The sequence below is a fragment of the Indicator indicator genome, chromosome 1 (genome assembly GCF_027791375.1).
Source record: "Indicator indicator isolate 239-I01 chromosome 1, UM_Iind_1.1, whole genome shotgun sequence".
NCBI classification, from domain to species: Eukaryota; Metazoa; Chordata; class Aves; order Piciformes; family Indicatoridae; genus Indicator; species Indicator indicator.
In genome coordinates this window covers 20,478,257-20,492,505 of record NC_072010.1, presented here as the reverse complement: position 1 = coordinate 20,492,505, position 14,249 = coordinate 20,478,257, and positions in this window count along the sequence as shown.

The following is a 14,249-nucleotide window of genomic DNA, read 5'->3' as shown; positions in this document are numbered from 1 at the left end:
TTACTTTTTCTGTATACATCAAAATGTTTTCATACCTGACATAGCTAAAAGCTATCTCTCTTCTGTTCACCTTTTTCCAGTTCTAGCTGGCATTTTTGGAAGTGAGTCAGCAAACCTGTGTTCTGTCTATATTGCAAAGGCCAGCAGACCCACTCTCTGCATTTCTTGTTTTATTAGTTACTGATGTATTTATTCTGAATTTCCTCCCATTCAATCACATTTCTACAGAGCTCTCTGTGTCCAGCATGCTAATGAAGTGTGGCTACTCAGGTGCTGCTCAGGAAGTTCTGCTTGTCAGTATATATTGTCAGAAACCTGCCAGTTTGGAGCAGAAACAAAACTGAGGATAAAACATTGTTATGGTTGGATGGCAACTTAGTACCTGGAGATGACTTAAATATTCTCAGCAAATAAGGACTGACATTAAGATAATGGACTAACATTCACATAAGCAACATACAGAACTCTCCCTGTTGACAGCTTGTCTTTCCCAATATCTGCTTTCCATATTGAGCTTATAGAACTAATGGCCTCCACTTCCCTTAATGCTGTTGCTCCCATACATTAATTGTCTCTACACCGAAAACCAGGTCTGATGAACTGTCTGTTAAGTGTTTATACCTCTCCACTAGCTAATACAGAAACCTTAGCTCTGACACAGATGTCTGTATTGTATAAAACAAATCTAATCTCCTTAAACCAAAGATTATTTAATTACATATACAAGGCAAACCACACTCAACAGGACCATTTGTTTGGTCCATTGGAGATCCAGGTGAGAAACTTTGATCTGATTCAGCCAGCTGGATACTGCAGTGCTGGGTATACCAAATGCTAAGAGAAAGTCCTATCCATTGGGCACTAGCCACCCTGACAAGCTCTCCTTGCTGTGCTTTGTAACCATTCAGTCATGAGAAAGTGCCTTCAAGGACACTGCAGGAAAGTCCCCAACTGCTTCTGTCCTTTACTGACCCATGTCAATAATGCCATAACGTTCAGCTCCCTCTGTCCTGCTGAAATGGGTAACTGGCCAAACTGCCTCTCAGGACTGTACTCCATTGCTCCAGACCATTTGCAGATGTTTGTCTCACCTCCTTTCTCTAACTGACATCAGCTTCAGCTGAGTCTGTCAAGATCAAAACTACGCTGCTTATTTTTTGGCAACTGCCTCTCCAAGGCACAGAAAACCCCAAGCCCAAATGTACTGTGTCAGCCCCACCCTGCCACTGGCAGGTCTCAGCCTCCACAACGTGACCACGGAAGGTGGCTGCCAGCCCCACAGCTGGGCTTTCGGGAACACCAAGATCCCCTTGAAAAACCTCCAGTCCCTAAAAGATCAGAGATGACAGATTGTGGCTATCAACTGTGAGAGTATCCAGTTTCCTTTGTAACCAACAGCAGCAGCAGTAGGTTTGGAGGTAACAGCAGGCTCCTTTGATAAAGGCCTCTTCCAAATACCAACCTGTAACTTCCTGGCTGGAGAAGGACTAAAAGCGTTTCAAGGGAACAAAAGCAGCAGTGGCCAAGTTACATACCTCAGGAAGCTTTTACATAAGATGCTGATTTTATGGTGTAGCATTTTCTTTTTTTGTGCTAAATATAAATCTCGAAGGTAACCTTCTCCATTGTAACATTTGGATTTAAAAATGCAATTTTATTTTTCCCTGTAACAGTTCAGATTGTACTTAACGACCTACTGAAAAAGCCACAGGAACATTTTCCATTTGAAAGAGCACTTCACATTTTTTTCCTTGGATGATAATCAGAATTAAGTGTCAGTGTCCCTTCAACTTAGAATTAGATGGATTAAGTGACAAGTACAAATATGGACATAGCTTTTCCCCAGATTGGTAGCAATTTTCCCTTTTTGTTTCAGTTCCTTTTTTTTATATATTCAAACTATAAATATTGTGAATATTCTGAATATATGGCAGCACACCATGGCATTCCAGCAATGCAGAACCTGTCAGCTGTAAATAGCTAATTAAAAGCAAAATTCTGATTTCACACAAATCTTATCTGCTAAAACAAAATATATTTTGCATGTTCTGTTTTGTCTTACTTCTGGGTTTTTCAAGGGCTCTGAAATATTATCATGTCAGAATTTACATTACATTTTTCATTTTAAAATCTGAAGAGAAACTATGAAAAATAAATTACATTTGTGACCATACTCCCACCTGTAACACTACTTAAAATTTTCCAAATGTTGAAAACCAAGGTAGGTAGTGGGGTTTTTTGTTTGGCTTTTTTTTTTTCCATCTTAAATCTGTGTTGACTGCTGAGAATTTTATCAAGGATGGATGTGAAGAATGATTAGACTGAAAAGCTTCATGGTTTCCACCCATGGATTTAAAAGAAATCAAGCAAAGAGGTTCATTATTTCTCTTCCCACATCCATCATAGTAATTATTGTACTCTGAAATTTGGACAGCCACACTAAAGTGCAAAGTTTCTTTTTTTTTTTTTTTAACTTTTCTCCATATTATATAAGATTATATGTCATCCAAGAATGCATATAATTGTTCTTTATAAAGATTATGAGAGTAAATTTTACTGTGAAACCAGTAATTATTTTTTTTTTTTTTTATTTTATGAAAAAGTGGGCAGATAGAATATCAAAGGACATAGAAAGCAAAGTGGAAATCCATGGGGAAGATCAGAACAAAATATTTAAGGGAAGTAATTTGATTTGAAACAAAAACATCTCAAAAGCAAGAAACTTAGAATAAAGTGAAACTTTGGAAAAAAAAATAAACCTCATGGTTTGATCTGGATCCTCTAGAGAATTTTTAGTTGAACTAGAATAATTTTGTGCTTTTCTTTAAACTGATGATTATTAACTTAAAAATGTCTATGTTTTGTGTCCATTTCTATCACTGAGTAGTCCTTATCTCCAGATGTGGAAGCACATCCACCTTCACTACCGTGTGTGTACTTTCCTACCTAACTCCCATAGGGCAAGCTCACCTGCAGTACCTTAAAGTAAATATTAGTGAAGTTTATGAGGCTGCTTATTTCATGGCAACTTGTGAATGATTAGTCAATGCAAAACCACCACCTAGAGAGAGCAGATGACTTGAACTGAAAAACTCTGACCAATAAAGTCAAGAGAGTAAAGATCAAAAACCCCAGTGCTCTCCATAATCTTGTAATGTATCCCATGGCTTTGTGTCCTAGACACAGCCCTGCTTTTATGTAGGCACATGAACACACAGATTTTCCATGCTAAGATGTGAACTCAGGCATTTTCTGCCTTGTATTAGTTAAATTTAGAAATCCAGATCTTCCCTGTCTTCTCTGGTAAGCCAATGCCAATTAAAATACTAGCTCCATAGACTCTCTGAATTCATTAACAGAGATGGAGGTACTTTTTGTATCACAATCTCAATAAATAAGATTTGTTCTGAAAGTGAAAAAAGGATTTGACTGCGCTTTCTGATACTAGATGAAAAACACAGAGCTATTTGTAAAAAAAAAAAGAAAAAAATTTAAGCCACACACATAACTGTGCTTAAGTTTTAAAATACTTTTTAATAGTGAAGAGTCCCACACATCCTGAGCCAGAATAGTGCCAAGTGAACACTAAGATCAAAACTTGCCCTGCAGTAACTTCTGTAACTAGCAAGTTAGGAGTCTTCATCTACTGACCAATAACTTGGTAGTTATTGTTGTTGCCATGAGATATTTGCAAAGCAAAACTTTGAAAGAGCTGGTGAGATGATTGCATCTCTCTGCATTTTCAGTCCATTTCATGACATGCTTTAAGTACTAATTGTCAAAAAATTGTCAAAAAGTGGAGTTTCCAAAGAAATTTAATATATCCATATCGTAAGTACTGACGCTGAGGAGCTCAGCAGCTAAGACTAAATTTTACAAATGGTAGTGTTGTAGATGTGTCATTGCACAAACTTCTTTCTATTTTTTTTTTTTAACTGAAAGGAAAAGAAAAAAATTACTTGGAAAAATTAAGATAACTCCTGTTCTGAATAAGGAATGTAGTCTTTCAAATATTTTTTCACAAGACAGATCCATCTGCCCTCTCCACCTCATGGAGGCAATGGATATGGGCTGCATATGCCTCAAGGGAGTGGAAAAGCACGCTTCCTTTGTGAAGTTTATCTCCAAGGAGAGTGAAACACAAAAGGTCAGGACTGGTGTGGCTGCCCATTGTCTCATTCTCATTCCCAAGTATGACAGGACATGAAAAATCCAAGGGTTGGTGGACTCATCGGTACAACTGGGGAGTAACTTTGTAGCACCACAGTTTAGTCGTAGTCTTCTGTCACTGTGATGAATTCTCTGGTTTAATTAGGCATAGTGTAGTCATGTACAGGAGTTACAAGCAGAAATCAGTCTCTGCTGATCTACACATGTTAAAGAAAACATGGTTCTGGAGAGAGGGCTTTTAATCTAAATAGGACTGTCCACCCTGGTAGGCCATGTGTTTTATGAAACCTATTTTAACTTTGCATGTGCCTTCATCACAGTTTTGCTCTCTGGAATATCTCCCCTGAAGAGGTGCCTGCTGAAGAAATTGAGGTGTACTAAAATTTTAGTTTTAAATTATTCTCCTTCTAGTGAGTGAACTGTGAATTACTATTTTACCATGTGGTGGAGCTGGTAGACAGCAGTTTCCAAATTTTTTTTACTTTTTTTTTTTTTTTTTTTTTGCTTTTCACTGTGGAGGTTGTTGCTATGTTTGGAATCTTTCTTTTTTAACAGTTTTCACAACTATGTTTAGTCTGGTAAACTACCTATAAAACTTAATCTTTGCTTTTGTATTTATATCATAAACCCTCCACACTGAGGAAAACTTCAAAGCTTGATTTTTGGAGTGAGAACTGCCAAGTCTGACGTCAACTTTCCACACCAATGCTTAATGGCAACTCATCTGTTATTCCATGAAGAGCAACGCCCCTGAAGGGATCTGTAGATCTCATTTTTCAATTTCTAGACGACAAAGGAACTTCTAGACCACCACCGAAGTTGGTCTAGAAGTAATACACACAGCATAGGTAGAGCTGAAAACACATCCCAGAAATAAAATACTGTTTGTGTCTTAGCAATATTCCTCATTTTCAGCACATGCAAAGGTTTCATGGGTACCAAGTAGATCTAGACTGGATCAACTGATTATTTTATGCTTAAATAGCCAGTCCCTCAGTGATGTGCTGTTATGGAGATATGTTCTGGAGTTCTTGAGTTCTGCCCAGCTTTGCAATGCTCAGACCCAGGTGTTCACAGTGATTGAGGACCCAAACTCCTCCTGGATCTGCACGATGCTTTGGAAAGTCCTTGTAGATTTCTCCCTGCAATTTTTCATATAAATCATTCCAAATCTGGTCCTAAATGCATAAGAAGTACCTCAGAGAGTAAAAGGTCTTGTGATTAAAATAGCACAGTATTACTAATTATATTCCCGGCATTCCCATTAACCATCTGTGTTGCCTAAAGCAAGTGGTGTAAATTTGCTATGCCTCAGTTTACTCCTCTGTAACACTGGCTTAATATTTACCTCTATTATAGTCCTACATGTGTAAACATTGATGCAAAATTCTCAGAAAAAAAGTACTTTGAAAGTCTGTGGTGGTATGGTCATAATTACTTTCAGTCTTCATGTTATTTCCTAGGCTATTTATTATTTTACACTCCTCTCACCTCTAAATACAGTAGTCAACTGTTTCATTCCTGAGAAACTGCATTTTAGATCATTTCATAGAGGTGTTGATGGCATATGGTCAAATTCCAGTATAACCAGTTTGCCAACTGAAATTCTCCCAATATTTTAAAGTGGATTAAGTATTTTTCTCTTTCTCTAATGTGTTTGACGAGGCCATGAAATACCCTTTGCATTTCATTCCCATGTAGCTGTGCAATAGTGAACCAAGTTTATGTTTCTCACTGTTTTGACTACAAAGTAGCTTGAATTATTTGGGGAAATGCAAGGCAAAATTAATAATGCTGACATTGTGTATAAAATACCACTCTTTGAATCACATTTGTGAATAACTGTTTTATTTCAGATTTCTTATGGCCTGGTACTCACACATTAAAAGAAGTTTTATATCCTGTCCAATCTCATGTGTGTCTTTTAAATTATGGAACGAAACACAAATTCACCTATTTCTTTTCTTTCCCTACATTCCTGTATCTTGAAAATAGTCTCATTTGTTAACAAAATAAAGAGGAAGAAAAAAAATAAAGACATTATTTGCAGTTTATAATGCAGATTGACTCAAACAATGAGAATCTGTTGGATGCTAGATTTGTTTGGGCTAATACAGAATGGTCTTTCAAAGCTTATTAACACAAGTACATACAGCTATGTTAATTTCTAATGGGCCACTTAAATTTTTATGTCTGGCGAAGAACAGGGTACTTACTTATATTTGAAAATCCCCAGACAAAACCATACCACGAAACCCAGCAATACTCCGTGTCTGCTTGTGGTCAGTTGTAAGACAAATGATGACAGCATAATTCACATTTAAAACTGAAGTCTGAGTCTGAGTTTGAACTATCAAGGAGTTCATTTGGGTTTGGAAGTACAAGCTGATCTCATGTTTACATAAACTGCAATGACAAAGTATATCTGTGGATTAAAGAATGAGGGCCAGATTTTCAACTAGAGAAATTGCGGTAGGTCCAGTGAACCCAACAGAAATAAACTGACTTATTACTCTTATAACAAAGAAATTATTTGCATTATTTGTTTAGAGGAAAACAAAACAAAACAAAAACAACTTTTTAAACTCTTCACACATACAGTTGCATGGATTCAGTTGTAACACAAATGTTTTAAAACTGTGGATAGTAGCTTCAAGCTCAGCTTCAGAAATGTGTTTATTGTATATATATCAACCATGTGTAAAATGAGGACATATTCTTACTGTATAAGAACACATTGTAGTTCTGCACATTTCTCTACCCCTTTGATATGTATTTGAATGGCTCCATCCCAACATGACCTTGAAAGGTTAATTTAAAACAAGACTTTTTTTTTCCTTTAAAAAAAAAAGAGTTTATGTAGGACATGTTGTTCACTTGATGTTAAATCTCATCTTACAAGGGTGTTCTGGAATGTGTTGGAATAAACTTCAACAGTCATATTCCCTGTATAACAGCTAAATGTTTGTGAGTACAATTGGAGGTATAGCTCAAAATTTTTCATAAAAAAAAAGCAGTGTTATTTTAAGACTCAAATACTTAGCACTTTCCTGTTTTCTCTCAGCATTGTATCAGTAGGTACATTCTTTAAATGCAATTACATCTTGGTTTCTTTAGTCTGCTGTAAACCCCATCTGTGCATGCTTGTGATAGAAACCAGATTCTGCATGGTGGAATCCACTGGAGCAATGTATCTGCAGCTCGTCTGTGCATATTCTCCACCTCATTTACATATAAATTGCATAACCTAGGGCGTAGGGACTGCTTCGACCCCTCATTGGGGAGGTCATTCCGGGCAAAGTGAGTGGAATGGTGAAAGCTGCCCCTGATCTATGCTCTCACTAGGGAGGCAGAGGGTGCCCATCAGCCCCTAAAATGGGCCAGGTCTGCAAAGCCAGCAGTGCCCATCTGGGATTTTCCCTAGGATGTATGTGATGGCAGCTGGTGTGGGATGTGGACAGAGGTACAGCACATCTGGGAAGGCAGCAGCCATCATCCGCTGTTGTTCAGGCATGAATTCCTCAGCTGGCACGGTTGCCCTAAAGCCCTTTATATCTGTTTGATCCCCATCTCTCTTAGTTTTAAAAGTACTTCCTTGAGTGGCGTAATCATGGGGCAATTTTCCTCTCATGCCAAGTTTAGATATTGTATATACTACTTACATGTTGACTTGGGTGACATTGTTTCCCAGTTCCCAGTGAGATAGGGATCAGACCACCTCTGTGCAGCTCAAAGACCAAAGTGTTGCACGAGACAGCATGAGATTTCTTCAGAACATTTTGGAAGTGGAAATTGAAGTCATTTGAGGATTAGCATTTTGTTAGATGGGGAGATGAACCCCAAAACACAACATCCTGAAATTGCTCAGCTGTTGTTCATTTGCTGAAGGTTTGAAGGCAGAGATTGCAATCAGTTCATGCTCTATCTGCCTGCCTTACGGTTTGCAGAATAAGAAGCAAGACAGGTCAGCACTGGCCCCCCTTTTCTCTGTCTGTCTAACCTGGTATTAGTGAAAGAAAGCAAAAAGGTTTGAAATCCTACTTGAAGCGGATACTGGTTACTTAAGTCAGCATTATGTTCAGTAACAACAGACACAGCTGTCTTGACCACACACAGACCATTTTAGCAATTGCCAAAGTGCAACGCTCATTATGCAGCCAAGTCTTAAATTATGGTAAGCAATGAAATAACCAAAGATGTTTTAAAAGAAAGCACATCAGCTTAATATGAAATTTACCTTTCAGATAATTCTTGACTTGTAATAAACCTACGTTTGCCAGTTTTGTGAGCAGCAAGACTACAGAAAGTAAAAATTACTTCATAAAAATAAGCTAGCCAGGATTTTATGTGAGCAGGGCTTAATGACTATGTAATTTTAATTTCTAAAAGTGCATGTAATTATTAAAATAGAAACAGGCACATGGGCTTCTGCTTCCTGTAGCTTTCCGTAGGCTTAAAAAAAAAAAAAGTCAGCTTCACAATGAAAATATGTACCAATCACAAGGCTCAGAGGAACAACAAATTTAAGCTTCAGTTCAGCAGAGAACTTGAACATGTGCACCTAATTGAGCATGGACTGAAGTTCTTTGCTGAGTTGGAATACCAAGAAAGCTACACAGAAGAATTTTGTCATTTTCAAATATTTTGAGCTGGAAGAGGAAAGGATGAATTTGGATTTGCCCACACTGCTTTACTTTTATGTAGTTTTGCTACATAGGATTTGAGGGTGGGAGCAAGTTATTTTCCAGGTTCATTATACTTGACCTCCTTCTACCTAAAACTTTAGTCACCATTTCTTTTTGGCCTTTAAAATTCAGTCAGTCCTGAGGATAAAATGGAGACTAAGGCATTGCACAAGGCCACATCACTACCAAAGAAATGAATGAGAGAATTATGAATCGATGATTTCACAAAAGTAAAAGAAATCTGTGTACTGTTTAACCTTGTCCAAGCTCCTGGAAGCACACAAGACCCTAACTGCTTCTCTAAATCTGACTTTTCTCTCCTGATAGCCCTTATAATCCTCTCCTTCAAGGTAGATCCAGAAGCTACACAGCATCAAAGAATAGCATCACATCTCTGTCAGCTTATGAAGAACATTATAATTTCTGCTTCAATTTCATACTGGCAACAGGAAGTCTAATCCCTGTTCCTAACTGCATGTCTACACTACCAATGTGAAGCACAAGGCACAGTCTAATGGCCCATGGGGGAACACACACTTCACTGGGGTTGGTTTCTACTAGTTGAATTCCAGTAGGTAGAAACACAGTGACAGGACTGAAGTAGATGGCAGCTGTAGACAGACTTCAGCCATCTCTCAAATGCTGCCTTGGCTTGGGACTAGTTAAGAAAGAAGGAGATGCTTTTGCAGTGTATGAAGTGGGTCATAGATAAACCCTTTCATTATGCCTACAGAGATAAATTGTACATGTATCCTGCAAGGCAGACTGTACCTCACCAGCTTTGCTGGGGACTGAGAAAATCAGATGTTACTAAGTTTCTCTGTTCCCTGCTCACCTTAAAAGGGGACAGTCACTCCTTGCTGCTATCTCCCTCTTTCATTATCTTTTAAAGTCTGTACAATTAATTTCCAGTATTCTTTTCTCCCTCAAAGCAGATAACTTATTTTCTAAATAAATTTTCTTTAATAAATGTGAGTACCAGAAAACACCACATCCCATTAATATTGTGGGAAAAAAAAAGGTATAATTATAAATTAAGCCTTTGTATATAGCTTAGAGTTGTTGAAAAACTGCAAGAGTACACCATCATGATGTGACTGTACATGCAAAAAGTACAGCTTGTTTAAAAAATAATCAATATTGTGGCAGTTGCTATAGCAATAACTTTTTTCCCATTGGAAAGCAAAGTAATTATTGATGAAAGCCTATGCAAAGTGTTAGTAGGTGAGGCCTTGCTGACACTTTTTGATGCAGGCTTTGTTTTTCCCAAGATATGTATATTTGTTGCACCAAGTATGCTTCAGCCATGAGCCATCTGAGAGGTGATCAACTCTGTTGAGACAAAGAGGAGATGTGGCAAGGTCCAGGAAACAACACAGTGAAAAGACAAACAGCCTTCTATTTTCCCATACTTGTGTACTTCCCAGCACACATGGCCTTCCAGAAGGGTTTTCTCAAGTGCATTGCTAACGTCAGTATTGCAGGCTGTAAAATCTAGAGCAAAACAGTCACAGAAACAAATTATTTCAGCATACAATTTTACCAGTGCAGTGGGAACTTACACTGTGGCTTCTTTGTGACAACTGGACCTGTATGCATAAACAGACTTTGAGGGAAACTCCTTAAGGCACATGGTCTGTACAGTTCCACCTTTGTGAGACACCATGCAAGCACATGCATTTAAGTCCCCAGTGTGCTTGCCATTCTACTTTGAGCTTTCCTTTGTCCTAGAAGGCTGCAGCAGCATCTCTGTTGAGAGGCTGTTCTGGGATGCCTCCTGAGCACAGGCTGTTCGCTTTCCCCTAGTGGCACTGAAACCTTGCAGTACAGTAGCCCCAGACCACCTCAGTGTTGCTGACCCCAAAGATTCTCGGTGACCTTTGTTACACTTTCTTCTCAGCTTCAGTTTTGTGGTGCTGTAGGTTTGTAGCTATTTTTTTTCAAGGGTGTTTGTCATTGGAGGTAAACCAAGAAAAAGATGCTATTTTTTTTTTTTTAAGCAATAACTTACGGCTTTATTTACAGCAGAAAAGATTTCAAGTGTAGACAAAATTGTCCTTTTAGGTAAATTTCACTGCCTCTTGTCTGGCAGTGTTAGAGGCCCCTGCGTTGCCCAAGATCCTTCATCTCTCCCCACATTTTGCATGCTCTCTCCAGAGTGCAGGAGCCTAACTGTTTTTTCATTTTTTCTTCAGTTCACTCCCTAAAGGAGCCAGTTAAGGACCTCATCAAAAAATAAACAAATATGTTCTACTCTCATTTGTCAGGCAGCCTTCTGTTCCACCTCAACATGCAACGAAATCCAGATGATCTGTCGCATAGCACCTTCACTGGTTTGGGTCAGACTTGAAAAGTAAGTTTGCCCTGAACTCCAGCCAGTTGTGAGTCCATTAGTGGCTTCCATGTGAAGTGCCCAATATTAAACAGAACTCACAAATTATTTGTAGCTTCCTTCATAATTAAATTTCTTTACTCTTCCTCTTAGGTCTCTTGAAACATATGAGGTGATTTTTCTGGTGGGTAGTGGTTTGGTTTGTTTTTTTTTTTCTGACTTAGAAGAGATGATAAAATATGAAGCACTCATAATAAAACCAGGTATTTTGCTTTCATTGGATTGAAAGACATTATGGGCCTCATGGTAGCTCAGAAAAAAGGAGAGGATGGTGGAGATACCAGCATAGAAAAGGAGAAACACTGATGTCAGCAGGACGAAGTTGAAGACAACTGATCAGGATGCTGGAAGGAGTAGATGTGGATAAAAGCATGTATCTAGGAGAGAAAAAAGCCTTCATTAGTGTTGGAGCCCAGCCCATGGGAAGGTACTTTCAGAGACTGAAGGGAACCACTGTCAGGAGAGGGAGAGGATCAGGAGCAGCCTTCAGGCATTGGAGCAGCAGGTCAGGAGAAGGATGAGGAAGTTAGTATGGCTGTGCATCACCTGCCAGCCGCTGAAATTAAAGTTGTTGCTTACTCACCCCTCAAATTATCCCTTCACATATTTTCAGCCTGCATGTTGGAATCAAGCCCTGCTGTTTTAAATTAGAAGCAGTTACGTGAGCATCACAGGCATAATGTAAAGATTTCAGTGGCATACCAAGGTGATTCTTTGACATGCACCTCAAGATCACTCCAGATACCTGGTAATATGGCAAGATTTAGTTTCTGCATGAGTCAAAAGCCCTACTGGTGTAAATAGACACAATCACGCTCATTGCAGTAGGATTTGGTGTATTTGTATCAATGGGGAATTTCCTTCCACTTTGTGAGCCTTTAAAGAAAAGAATGCACCAGAAAAAAATACTTTTTTCTTTTTTTTATCCATCAGTTTCCAAACATAAACTTATTTCTTCCTGTGCTGCAGTATATTAAAGCCAGAACAAAGAGCCGATGAGAGTAAGCACAGCTATGTGCTAATTTATAACTGCTCAGAGTAAAAGGCAGCTCCAGCTGACAGTAGCTTCAAAAAAAATTGTGCCTCCTGTAAATTAGGGTAAGGGAACTGATCACTGAAGGTAAACAGGTGATGAAATACTTCATTAGTACCTCATTTGTAATTTATGTCTGCTGAAGTAGTTGACAAAGAATCAAAACGTAAGTGGTAGATTTCTCAGAAGTGCAGCCTTTGAGGTCAGTGAAGTGGATTAATTATAACCCAGTGTAAAGCACAGCCTGTCTCTGTGTCAATTACCAGTATTTGATAACTGAAATTATGTCAAGCTCTGTTCTTCTTCAAGATGCAGCCACACATTTTAAAATCATTATGACTGTAAGCATGAGCTGCACATAGCTAATGAGTTCAGCTCATTTATTAAAGTTCATTCTGACTTAGCAGATAGTAGTCCTGATTCAGAGGGGAGTGGGTGGCAGGGGATCTAGTTCTGCAAAAATAAACGCCTTTTCTTATCCCCTCTCCCAGCCCTGAGAGGGAGAAACAAATTCAGTACGCTTGCCAGAGAATCATTTAAATGTACTGTAGGAGAAAGAGTTGAGGGAGTAAACTGCTATTAAATATGACCTGCTTGTAATGGCTATCAGAGCTCCAATTGCTCAGTGAAAACACTGGGCTTAATGGACTACCTGCTGTTCATATCCATAACAGCAAAATGACTGATAATGTACCTCTATCACATCTTGGGATTTTCTTTCCCTTCTTCCTCCCTTTTTCACACTCTTTCCTGGAACTTGCACAAGTATTGAGTAGCGTTCAGAGGCATCTGTCCACATGTTATCAAAACCTACCACACGATTCTTGGTAGGTAACTCTATCTTGCTGTGGCTGCACAATCTGCTGTCAGCACAGCAGGCAGGCAGCACAACTCCCTGCATCCTGGCCTGCAGCAGCCTTGCCTGCACACAGCAAGAAAACTTTGAGAACAGCTTTGGATTTGGATTGCTTTGGTTTGCTCCTCTGATGCAAAAATAGTTAATGCACTCTGTTGACATCAGTAAAACTGACCACCAGGACAACATTTTTTTTTTTCATATTTCATGGGTTCTGGAGCCCACAGGCAGACGTATCTGGTGCTGCAGATTCCCACCCCTGGGAGAATTGAAGCCAAGTCTTTGCTGTATTGTCAAAGAAAAAGGCTCTGGCTTCAGCTGAGGTCAGACTTTGACCAGAAGGTAAGGAACAGTGTTGACCTAGTGAGATGTTCTTTCACTGTTCCTTTCTTTCACCTGAAGTATCTAAGTTGTAAATGTCTCATATTAGCTAGTAATGTGATCGCATTGCATAGGTAATTCCTTATTCTCTTTGCTGTAGTTAAATGGCTTACAGCCTGGGGTCAGACAGTGTTTTTAACAGAATATGAAATTTGTCATGGCTATAACTTTTTACATAGCCATATTTCAATATTTATCAGCAATCTTTTAAGAAAGCAGCAAGCTAATTTTTTGAGGTGGGCAGAGTATAGTTGGAAGATTTCCTTCTAAAGAATACATTTTTTTTAAGATTAACAACATGTGGTGCTAATGTTTAAAGTACAAATTTTAGTTTGTCAGTGCAACTCATCATTTCTTATTACACATTGTGAAATCATTTAAAGATTCTTTGTGCATCTTTAAGCCAAAAGAATATCTGACAACCACCCAAGACCTCTACTACAGAGACCAGAGTAAGTATGCAGCTGTGACCTAAGCATAGATATCTGACCTGAACCTCATGAAATTAATTGAGGAAAAGATATATTTGTGTCTCTGATTTAATAATACTCCATTTCCAGTGGAATTGATCACTCCAATATGCTCCAGATTGCTGTGCACATCTTTCGTATCAGTGTAATATTGTTGTTAAGTTTAGAAGCACCTAAATGGATATGTGTAGAGATAGATTAAGCAGAATATTCACCACAGGGTCGCCCTACTAAAATCACCAGAAGTTATAGCACCTACGTC